The sequence below is a fragment of the Typopeltis vanoorti genome, chromosome 7, assembly GCF_054136105.1.
Source record: "Typopeltis vanoorti isolate ZY-2024b chromosome 7, IOZ_Tvanoo_1.0, whole genome shotgun sequence".
Lineage (NCBI taxonomy): Eukaryota > Metazoa > Arthropoda > Arachnida > Uropygi > Thelyphonidae > Typopeltis > Typopeltis vanoorti.
The window spans coordinates 144,067,310-144,080,708 of record NC_143555.1 but is presented as its reverse complement, the minus strand read 5'-3'; positions in this window follow the sequence as shown (position 1 = coordinate 144,080,708).

Sequence of the window (13,399 nt, the reverse complement as noted above, 5' to 3'; positions counted from 1 at the left end):
CTATGGAATTGTGGGTGATATTTTTGAGATAAGATATCTTGAATTTTCCTAGGGTTACACACATCCATCATTGTCATTATGTTTTGTCTTTGGTTGTCTATAGATGGCTGTACTAATTTTCCAATACATTTTGGGGTATTTCCTACCTATTAAAGGGTGTCAATTCTTAGAGTAATCATGATGGCAGTGATTAGGCTTTTCTGAATAATTTAATTATATGCTGGGGTCCCAATCTCTAGTTCTGAAGTGAAATTAACGGTGTCCTCCCCTTCTTAGATCTAAAGATCATCTGACTGTCTTATATTTAAAATTTTTCGGAAAACCACCCACACTGATAGATATTTGCATGGCTCTTCTCATCACTTCCCTCCTCAGAAACTGGGCATCATCTCCACCCTTGCCCATCGAGCAAGATGTCTCACTTCCAGTGAAGAAGACCTACAAACAGAGCTTAACTTCCTGAAAAACACCTTCTTAAATAATGGATATTCATCTCGTAACATCACTAAACATCTGAGACCACACCAACAACCTCGACAAGAAGATGAATCCAACCCTATCACTTACATACAGCTACCATTTATCAGCTCTCTTACCCCAAAACTATCTAGGATTATGAAGAAATTCAACTTAAAGACCGACTATACTACTACTCTGCTAAAACTTTGTTCTTTTCTGAGTCGACCAAAACCGAAACTCAACCAACTGCATTTTCCTGATGTTTGTAATGTTATGTGCGACTGTGGTCGACCTTATTTTGGACAGACAGATAAATCTGTTTCACTTCGTCTTGAGGAACATAGACATGACATCTTCTACAGTAGAACACGAGCGAGCACCCTTTCCAGTCATGTGCTCTTCTCCACAAACTCTAACCTTAAAGAATGGCAACACCAAGTTGATTGGGGCAGCACAATCAATTTATATATATGTAATGATGAATTTGAAAGACCTATTATAGAATCAAAAGAAATAGTTCTGGACCCTTCACACTTGAACAACAATCTAAGCTACAATTTGCCTGATTCACATAGCGCAGTAATCCAATAGTGGTGCTCTAAAATTAGCTGTCACACACATTCTACTCATGCCAACAGTAGCACGCGGTCACCTATTCAAATATGACTGTTACTATTCTGTTTTTTTCTTTTTATTAAGCTAGAAAGTCCATGTTTTTTACCTTGTTATTTTTTTAAGTCTTATGGTATTTCTTACTCACCTGAAGAAGTCAGAATACCAATGAAACTAGTAGTCGTAATTTATTAAAGGTTCTTGTTATACTTTCTTGGGTTCTAGTCAGTTAAATTTTAATCTTATAAATATATTCATCTATATATATATATATAAAATCAGCTAACACCATTTTATTCCTGTATATGGGAGTAGGCGAGGCCATTTAGCCCTATCTAACTTTTGGAGAATGAGTGGGCAGATCAGTCTCCACTGGTACCAATCAGAGATAGATGGCCCAAGGCTATCACTAATTAAGCGGTACACAGTGAAGAGAGACAGCTCAAATGTGCCTCCATCTCGTGGTCCCTAACCTAACACAATATATTTTCTTTTCTTTTGTTTCTTTTGGCAAATGATCTTGTTATTCATGTTGTACTTATCAATAGAAGTAACAATGGTGGTGGAGGAACCAATGTAAAAAGAAGAACGCTGCTTAGCCTGTATGAATTTGTGAAAATAAAAGCTATTCTGGAAATTACCAACGAAGACAATGTTTGCATGGCTCAAGCACTTGTTCTGGGTGTTTCTGCACACACTGATGATGCCCAAACATACAGACAAGTGCAGTTAGATTGTAAAAAGTTAAAAAAAGAGGGCTTTAACTCTCCACAAGATTGCAGGGGTTTAGAATACCAAATCTTAATTTTTTTGGCAGATGCTGATTTTTCTGTGGTGTTTTGGGGACAAAATGCAAGTAAACAGATCCATATTTCATACCACAAGTCTCATTATGATTTTGTGCATAGTGTACCAGCTCTGTTTGGGGATAGTTATTATTGCCCCAGTTGTTTGAAAACATAAACAATCTATCAAATTGCAAATGCATAAATGTAAAAATGTGTGTACCCGGTATTGCACAAATGCCAATCATAATATGCAGAACCTTCTTTTGTGTGAGTCATGCAATAGATTTTTCTGTGGCAACAAATGTCTGAATTTGCACATACAAAATAATATTTGTCCAAAACTCCATCGTTACAGACAGTGTTTGGACAAATATTATTTTGTATGTGCAAATTCAGACATTTGTTGCCACAGACAAATCTATTGCATGACTCACACAAAAGAAGGCTCTGCATATTATGATTGGCATTTGTGCAATACCGGGTACACACATTTTTACATTTATGCATTTGCAATTTGATAAAATCAGATAAAAGAAACGTCTTTCCTCCTGAAAATTACTTTCATTACTGCAAATTAGAACACCCGAGGCAGATGTGTTTTGTGCAAAAATCGGAGGTCTCAAATAAGCAGGTTTCTATGATTTTTTTTGACACAGAAACTATTGTTAAAAATCATCGTCATGTTCCTGTTTAATGAATAGCTAATTTTGGTAGTCACGAATGCGAGTTCTGGGGTTAAAACTGTGTGGGTTATTTCCTAGAAGAGTTGTTTTCTGTCAAGAATATTATCAAAAGGGATCGAGCTGGTAGGATCCGTCGGACTGTCAAACCAAAATACAAAAATGTCCGTGTGATTGAACACAATTTTCGTGGTTTTGACGTGTATTTTATTTTGGAATATATTTTTTCAAAAACTTTCCAATCCCGTGTAGTGTTTGTCGGATCGCTGTATGAAGACAGTGCAAAAAGTGTTGCAACTGTCACACAAAACACGCATGTCATCTTTTGTATAACTTAATAGTTCCATTTTCAAACAGTATTCAGTGTCTAGCTGATTTTTGTACCAAGTCTCGAATTTTGTATGAGTTTCTTTGTTCCTAAATTCCGGCTGGAATATGATTTTTTGGGGGATGACTCCACGGTAATCCAGAGAATCGGATGTGTGAAACTTATGAGGAAAGAAACCCTTACAAACTTCTGGGAGATCGAACATGGCTGGTAGTTTTCTTAGTGGGACACTAATGTAGGAAAAACTATCAAGAAAAATGTTTAAAGGGTCATAATAGGCACCCAGATTGATCCCTTTTTCCATGACATTACAATTGCAGAAGTATGTTTGAGAGTATTTCTCCAGAACTTTTTGAAACCTAGCACTTTGGCCATACTTCCTGCTCGGGGTTACAGGGGGGGGGGGCAAACGTGCAAAGTCGAAAGGCTTTGGCTTGACTCAAATGGCAAGAACAACCGAACAACATAACCATACAACACGCACGTTCTGTGGGGGAGTTTACATCAGACCTTATTTTGTCGATGGGAAATGTGGAAGCATTTTATATGAATACTACAGTTGCTACTACCCTGGATGTCCGGAATGCTATAGAGCAAATGCTTACCAACCATATAGAAATACAAACATGGTCACCCTTTTTGAGCAAACAAAGGATCGTGAAAACTATTTTCGTAGCAAAGGATTCGATGTGATCTCAATTTGGGAATGTCAGTTTAATGCAGAAATTTCCGAAAACATAGCCTTGAAAACCTTTATTGCTGCTCTTAATATTCCAGATCCCATATTACCTTGTAGTGCTCTGCCTGGTGGCAGAGCACTACAAGGTAATATGGGAAAATAGGTGGCAGAACCGACTGCTACAAAATGTATCACAAAATTCAGTCAGGAGGGAAAGTTATTTGCTATTTGGAGTTCAATGGCCTTTATCCTTGGGTAATGAAATACTAGGTATTTCCTATGGGGCATCCCGAAGTTATTCTCGATAATTTCGACTATTCTCCTAAGGTATACTTTGGTATTTGCCATGCAAAAGTGGAAGCATCTACCGATCTCTTTTTACCAGTTTTGCCCATCACAGTGTACAAAAAATTAATCTTCCCCTGTGTGCTTCCGAAATGGCCCCATTATGCTCTCATACGGACCGATCTTTTACAAGTTTTTAGTGCACTCCAGAATTAGATTTAGCACATGCTCGTGGTTATAGAGTTATAGAATTTTATGAGGTGTGGCATTTTTCTAAAAAATTTTAAGGTGAAGAAAACTTTTTTGCTCATTACATTGATACCCTTCTGAAGCTGAAACAGGAAGCATCTGCATTGTCTGAAGGTAAAAACCGATAGTCTTATTTGGATGAGTTTTTGCTAAGGGAAGATATTATGCTAAATAGTGAACACATTAGTAAAAACCCTGGTAAACGTTCACTTGCTAAGCTTTGTTTGAATTCTCTATGTGGCATGAGAATGTTTAAAACACATACGCAGGTGATTTCGTCTTATGAAAACCTCGTAGAACTTTTTTTAGATAACGGTAAAGTTATCCAAGAAGCCAGGTTAGTTTCAGAAGAGCAAGCAATGGTTGCCTACTCTCCTACTGAAGGTACCGAGCCTGAAAATAGAAAGGGAATACTGTCATCTCCTCATTTGTAGCTGCCTATGGTAGGATAAAGTTATATGAGGTCATAGAACCTTTGCAAAGACGGCTTTTGTACACAGATACTGATTTTGTCATTTTCAGTGAAAAACCGGGCGATTACTCACCGTCCACTGGTCACTACCTAGGGGAGCTAGGCGACGAACTCTACGGTGACTTTATAGCTGAGTTTGTTACCACAGGTCCCAAATCTTATTCCTACAGAATGCGGGGGAGGGGGGTAAGATTGTGACCAAATGCAAAGGCATTACTTTAAATTCTCGCGCGGCCACTGAGATTAATCTGGAATCGATGATAGCAGCAGTAAGGGGTGAGCCACAAAACATCCAAATTCCTGTACCATTTTCTGTCCATAGAGACAAATTGAGCTGTCAACTCAAAACGACCTCCGTAACAAAAATATTTGGATACACTTTTGTGAAGCGCATAGTATCAACAGATATATGCACTTTTCCCTATGGGTATTTTAAAGGATAATTCCTTACACTCACATACCCCATAAGCAAAAGATGCCATCTATGGGACAGAAACTAAACAACATTCTACTTGGTAGGTAAAAATCCATGATTGTTTCCCAACACGATAATTTGCAGTGTCGCCCTTCTCTTGTACAGTTTTCACATCACTGTTATTGTTACTATTATTCCACAATAGCTTTTTTTTTCTTAGAATTTAAAAAGAAAAAATTCTTCTTGGTATGATTACATGGTGACTGTGATAAAAAAATCTTGATGGGGAGATTTTTTTGATATTAAAAATAAGCATCTATATGTTTCTGTATCTATTTTACATGATCTCTGATTATATAAAAATTATCACAGTCTAATTATGTTATCATTTTTGCTATGTTCATACATCCATTTACATGCATTATTTCGGGAGCTACTCAGTCAGGAAAAACAACATTCGTGTTGTCTCTCATAGAACATCGTAATCAACTAATCAAACCACCACCGGAGCGAATCGTTTACTGTTACAGTGAAAATCAGGATAAATTAAAAAAAAATTACCAACATAGAATTCGTAAATGGGTTGAAGTTACCTGAATTTGATTCAAATGTGACAAATTTGCTCATAGTCGATGACTTGGTTCACCAGGCTAAGGACAGCACGGAAATAGCTGATGTTTTCATAAAAGGTTCACATCACCGTAACCTCAATGTCATTCTACTGACACAAAATTTATTCTGTAAAGGTACACATTTTCGGACAATTTCTCTCAATAGCCTAATTTTTAAATGCTATTGCTTTTAAAAATCCCCGAGACTCTCTTTACAGTTTTCTCATTTAGCTTCCCAAGTAATTCCAGGACATACGAACGCGTTAGTTCAGATTTATAAAGATGCAACACGGGAATCCCACTCATATTTAGTTTTTGACTTTAAAATGATGCTTTAAAACATTGCACTTCCAGTTAAATCACCACACACTCTGTGAAATCTGCAAAAATGTTTTATCTGGAAATATTCCACTAAAACATAATCAGAAGTCATACCTACGAAGGAAAAAAATATTATAAGAGCACTAAGTAACAAATCGCTTCCTTTCATTACTGGAAGAAAACTGGTTTTACAGCACGTGGGAGCACTGTTCCCATTATTAGGCAGTATCATTGTTCCTTTATTGAGTTCACGTATTAGAAAATGAATATGTTTAAAAAATTTACTCTCCTCCAATCACTAGAAGAGCGTGAACTGTATGCACTCGATGATGAAATGAGTGCCATTTTAAAAATAAGAAATAAACATGCACATGAAAAAGTAAAAGCATATTTAAATGTTCTGCAAAAGTATTTAGGGTTGAAAAACCAATTGGCTCACACAGAAGGAGAGCAACAGGAATATAACGGCCACATCCAGAACCTACGCTGAACAAACCGAATGCGCAGAACCATTCCCGTCAACCATCAACGTCAGCTAGTCCCAGTGAGGAAAATGCTTCCAGTCGACTCCCTGCCCACAGGAGAGCTCGAAGAAAGAGTATCAAATTCGTTTTTTTATCTCCCCAAAAGCTGCGTGGGAATAAGAAACTGGTGAAGAAAAAATAGTAAGTGAAAAACAATTTTTTTAAAAATTATTTTTTGTTTTCAGTAAATGATCTGTAAGAGAATAATTTACTACAATATCATTTAACTACAAATCCTTAGAATAACATTTGCTAATAATGTTTTGGTTTTGCATAGAAAGACCACGACATCTCAATATTAAACAAAATATATACACAGTGCAAACCACACGCGACAGAATCATTAGCTTGTACAGGTACACTATTATAATACCATATATTGGTGTTGATATTCAGAAAGTTAACAATATCGCTTTCGGGTGGAGACGGCCTAAGCTATCGAAAATATCACCGTTTTTTTCTTTGATATAGATAGCTTGCCAATGTTGTCCTGGCAACCAAGTCGGATCTATGTTCACGAAGAGCATCGATTGTCGTTGTCTGATCGGATGTTATGGCAATTCATCACGAGCACAAACTCCTAAACCCACTTTTCTTGTGGTGGGTTCTAACTCTAGTAGGCTTACTAATTGTTCAGTGTTCATTGTCCAGTAACACAGAACGATCCTTTGTTACGGATAATGTACACTCAAATTCTGCATAAAGAACCACTGTGATGTTTTCAGGAAGAGGTTGAGCAAATTTAACTTCGAGTCGCACACTTCTCTCTTCTTAACAGACTGACATGGGGGGCAACGGCATTTTGATCTGGCGATAAGTCAAATCCATAGAGAACGTTACCCTTTACGTATTCTTCATAAGAAATGTCATTACCACAGTCTCTGTTCCATTTACCTAGTGATGTGAACAGTGACATGTAACATCTGCTGTAATGCCTTTCTTTGAAGTTCGGAGTGAAAGGTTGTGAGGGTTACTGAATAACGTCAACTGTCACCACAAGAAAATTCAGATTGAAATGATGAAATTAAATGGATTTCTGTTGAAAGTGCCATTAAATCCATCACTAGCGACCAGTCCAACAATTAATCTAGATGGTATTTCACCTAGATACAGATTGTCTCGTGTGACATCTGACATACCCTTGGGAATCGAAAAATAAAACACTTGCACTCGATTGATGGGGTATATCATGTTTGACTTGTCTAACACAGACAGGTGAGCCAGTTGAATCTTTGGGTTTATTTTGACATTGCGGACAAAAAGTGTAGCCTCTTCAATTTGCACTTTACTTTAGCATCATCATTTGCCGTCAGTGAACAAAATTCGGGAGAACTGCCAACCATACGAACACGAAAAGAAACGTTGTTGTTTAAGTACCGGTCTTGATGCATGATGTCAGCGTGTATTCGCCCAAGCATCTCGACACTTTTCGATTGGGAAATTCGAGCTTGTCGTCTACGCATCCCACATTCACTTTTGGTAAACATATCACTAACATTAGCCACATCAACTTTAACAAATAGTTCATTTGTCAGTTGACTGTTTTCAGCATCTCTGTCATAATTTAGTAGGTTTTCAATATAAGCCCTATAAGGATACGTGTCTGATGCCACATTCACTAGTTTATCTTGGAGAAAAAAGTCAATTTAACTGAACAGGAAATGGAAAAAAGTATTCACAACACCAGCTGAAGAATCTCCGATAGGTTTACCATCATAGTCAGTGATGCGCACATGAACGCGTAGGTATGATTTTCCCAAATCCAAGTATTCTTCAGATGTACCTGGTATGCAAAATTCCACAGGACCTCCACTGTCAGTATTGGATATTGGTGGTAGGTGACATAAGAACTTCTTTCCACACACATTTTGACATGAGGGTGAAAAAAAAGATCTAATTCTGACATCATATCCTCAGCAAAAGATGTCATCTAGCTTGGGCTTTTTAGTGTTCGTTTTGTTCTTCTTGCTTCCTTGACCTCTCTGAAGTAATCGGCTCTGAGCCTTTTCAGCAATGGTTTTCCCAGCTTCTGATGCTCTGTTTATAAAGCTGTATTGGGGCCCCCGTAAACATTTGAGTCGCACCTGCCTGCATTGTGTAATATCTGAGATAATCAGTCATCCTTCACTTGTCTGAAGTGTAATTTAGCTATTGTCTTGCTGCCACGAAAGTGGAACAACTCGTCGCTGTCAGAAAGAAATTCAATGCTAATTGACTGAAATGTTTGTTTTTGTAACGGATAATAATCAGTGTGAGCAAAAACGAAGGAACACTTGGTGCAGCACTGAACAACTCGTAACAATGGTGCACATATTTCACCAACTATCTGTTCTTGGATTAAATCAGAATAAACAAAATATGCGGCTACACCCCCTCTTTATATCAACTGGATATTTCCCTGTGATTGTACCTTTCAGATTAACACCAATCTGATTAAAACCCAGTAGAAGGCCCAAACCCGAGCCTCCTTGGAAACAACAGGTTGTAATCTTTTGGGACTGTTAGAAAAATGGTGTCGTTTGGGTTCTTTTTTCTAGTAATCAAAGAACTCACATAAAACACTGCTTGAAGAAGCTCAGTGGGTGAATTGTAACTCCCATGGGGAATCTTGTACACTTTGTAAAATCCATCTTTAGACTTTTCGAAATGTTTATTTCCTGTGATGTTGTTGTTGTTGTCGATAGTATTGATTCCTCCTCCTCCTCCAATTGCACGTATCATATGAAACTCATCGTAACCGTAATCGATGTTATTAAATTCTCCCGGAAGATGAATTTCGGCAAGAGTAACTTCCCATTTACCTTTAAGTCTCATCTCGTGTGGTAATTCCACTTGAAATTTCGTTTGCGTGTTTGTAGGAAAATTCAAATTTTAGGATTGGTAGTCTCCTCTTGGGTTCCGTACAAATATCTCCAAACACGATCCTCGCTGTGAATTTTCATACTGGATGTTACTGGGAAGGGTTAAGTAACACATCTTTGCTACGAACCCAAGAATTATACGATGAGGGATAACCGAGCCACTTAACAAAATACTGAAGCTTTCCTTTCTGTTTGCGGTGTTTAAGCACTTGTTCGATTAGATACACGTCTTCCGGAAGTTCATTGGGTATATATCAACCTTTCGCAGTTGAGGTTCACAGAAAGTTCCCTCCACTATCTACTCCGTCCTGACTGCGAACTCTATATACTAACGGGTTCTATTAATAACCTGAGCAATAGTGAACAATTCTCGTGTCCAGTTACCCCAATACCCTTTTCTTATTTTGTAGGTATCATCACTTCAAATTTTAGGTTTGATAGTCTCCTCTTGGGTTCCGTACAAATATTTCCAAACACGATTCTCGTTGTGAAGGTTAACTTCCGAAGTAGCCATACCGATAGGGCGGTGTGGTGTGAGGTTATAAGTATGTACAAGGATCGGCAAAACGTTCGTATAACATTTACGTTTAGTATACGTCATGCATTTGTAGATCTTTGTTTTCAATGTTCTGATAAATCTTTCTGCAATGGGTGCTTTCATTTCGCTCCTGGACGTGTAGAAATAAATATTATGGTTCTTAAACAATGCACGAACTTTCTTGTTGCAAAACTCTTTTCCTTGATCAGTGTTCATGTAACATGGCACTTCTTCTTTAAAAATAGACTCGAAAGCATTAACAACAGCGTCTGCTGATTTCTTCTCCAGTGTTCGAACCCACGCAAATCGGGAAAAACAATCAATGCATGCAAGAAGGAAACACCCACCCCCCATTCTCTTTTGCATGGGATGACATATCTGCCAAATCACATTGAAAAGTGTGTAAAAGTGTCGGGACTTTGATTTGATTGCGTTTAAACATTCTTCTAATGGGTTTATGTCTCACATAAGTAGGCTGTGTTGCTAACCAACTTTTCACGGTTTCATGTGGCAAATTTGTATGTTTCTGTAAAGCTTTGATACTACCAAAACTAACTACTGTATTAGGATTATAGTAATCTGCTAACTTTTCCATCACTAACAATAAGTTTTTTTTCTTTGCAGGTGAAAATCAAGAATCATCGCAAAAGTGGCAGCGACTTGCTTTCATAGCAGCGCTTCTAATATTAGTGTATGTGGAAATTGGCATAGTCATCTGGGAAGCGGTATCAAAATCAGCCAATCGCACATATCTCATCAAAGAAATGTTACGACAAGAAAAACACCACATGCATTGGTGATATCTGTAAATTCCTATTTCAGCATATTACAATGTAAATAATATCTGTGAAATAAAATGTGTAAACTTAAATAAACAAACGGTTTCGTTGATGTGTTATGCATATTTAAGTAAGATCACTTTGAAATCACAGTGAATTCACACACAATTTATTTATTTATTTATTGAACTTTAAGATCTTAAATTTAGACAAATCAAAATATTCGGATGAATTATGAATAATATATGAATTAGAATTAGAATATGAATATAGAATAAAATATGTCTGAGCTATGGAAAAACAAGTGTCTGTTTGAAAGACACCAGCATATAATTAAATTATTCAGAAAAGTCTAAACGCTGGCACCATTAGACTACTCTATTCTAAGAATTCTAAGAATTCTTAGAATTCTACTCTAAGAATTCTATTCTATTCTATTCTAAGAATTCCCATAGTCTTTAGAATATGAATATAGAATAAAATATGTATGAGCTATGGAAAAAAAGTGTGTTTGTGGGAGACCATCATATAATTAAATTATTCAGAAAAGCCTAATCACGAATCTACTCTAAGAATTTTCACCTTTAACAGGAAAGAAATGCCCCAAAATGCGTTGGAAAATTAGTACAGCCATCTATAGACAACCAAAGACTAAACATGACGATAATAACAGATGTGTGTCACCCTAGGAAAATTCCAAAATATCTTATCTCAAAGACATCGCCCACAATTCCATAGGCAAACCAAAACACCATGTGATATCACAGAGAGACATATGTTCCCCAGAAATTTCCAAACACAAAACGTCACGATTCCTTATCTCTAAACAACACACACAATGCTCTAAGTGAACCCAACACACCAGGTGATGAGATGAGATCAGTTACTTGGAAGTTACATGTAATATATGCATTGTATGCAATGGAGCATGCAGGATATAACTATGATGATGTCCCTGACAGAAGGGGGCCCCAGCGAAATTTCAAACATTCCAAATTTATCTTATACTATCCATCACCATAATGCCATACGCAAACCATTTACTTATCTACAACTTATAACAATACACATCCAACACACTGACGTCGCTTCCCCCACATTCTCCCTACCCCTATTTTGTTCATGGTATCCCACCAATCACGACACGAATGCTTATCTACTAATATATATCCTTTTTCCATTCAAAACAAAAACGTCACTTATTGACAACTAACAAATTTCGTCACTTATATTCATCTGATAACAACACATCCACGTCACGATTTCTTATCTTATCTTGATCTTCATCTGGTCAGAAGTGTCCCACCAATCACGACACGATTCCTTATCCACTAATATATCTCCCTTTTCCATTTAAAACAAAAACGTCACCTATTGACAACTAACAAATGACGCCACTTATCTACATCTGAAGTCAACACACAACCACGTCACGATTCCTTATCTTATCTTGAACTGGTCAGAAGTGACCCACTAATCACAACATGAATCCTTATCTCTTCCATCACCCATAATTCCATACGCGAACCAAAACCCATGAACTGAAACCATTGACAGATATGCCCCCCAGGGAAATTCCAAACATTCCAAACTCATGACGTTACGCACAATGATGTCATCATCTGAATCACCTCACGATTCCTTATCTTATCTTGATCTTGATCTCGTCAGAAGTGCCATCTTTACTACTTTCCTTCCCTAATATCCTCCTCAAAAATAATGCATACATGACTAATATTGTCTTAGGTGACTTTAACAGGCACAGTGTGATCTGGTTTACAAAAGTCCAAAGAATTTGGAGAAATTGTTGAAAAATGGGCTGAAAAATCTTTCTCTAAACCTGATACATAATCCAAAACTCCCTGCATCTATTAACAGAGGCAGATGGAAGCGAGGCTATAACCATGACCTCATATTTTTTAGCTTAGAAATATCCAAGATTTGTACTAAAAAGGTTTTATATCCCATTCCACACACTCAGCATCGACCTTTAATGCTTCAATTCAACTCCGCCGTTATGCCTAACACAGTCCTTTACAGAGGACGATTAAATTTCCAAAAAACTAATTGGAAGGGTTTCATGAAAGATCTCAACCGATCCATAGAACAAGTCCCTCCAATCCTTCAAGAATATCCTCAATTCATAAAAACACTGAGTAAAAATCTCCACCAAACACATCCCCTGAGTATGCCGCACAAACTACATTCCAGGCCTTTCCAGTGACATACTTACAACTTTTCAACACCGTCCCCTTCTGAGGAGAGACTATCCAAGCAGGAGAAAAATTATGCTCCAAGATGGCAGAGGAAAGTGACTCCTTATGGAAAAAAGAAATAGTAGCCCTTGAACCCATAGTAGCAGAAAAGCATGGAACTTTATCAACAGAATCAGGAAGGATTTCACTAAGCCATATGAGCATCTGCAGGTAACAATTAATCAAATTGTTCACCAGCTACTGTTAAATGGAAAATTCCCTAAGAAGCATAGAAAAAATAAGCTACTTAGAACCCTAAGTGAGGAACATAATGTGATTAATTCAGATTTCGCCAACACTGAACTCAACGCTGCCATAAATCTATTAATTTAATGCAGGCCTTAATGATGTCTGTAATGAACAGATTAAACATTTTGAAACCAGGACTAAAGAGTGGTTATTAAACCTGTACAACACTTAACTCAGAACCCTAAGGATTCCAACTATCCGGAGGAATGCGAAAGTGGTGTTCTTTCTGAAACCAGAGAAAACTCCAACAGAAGCAAATAATTATAGACCTATATCACTACTCGGCAACCTCCT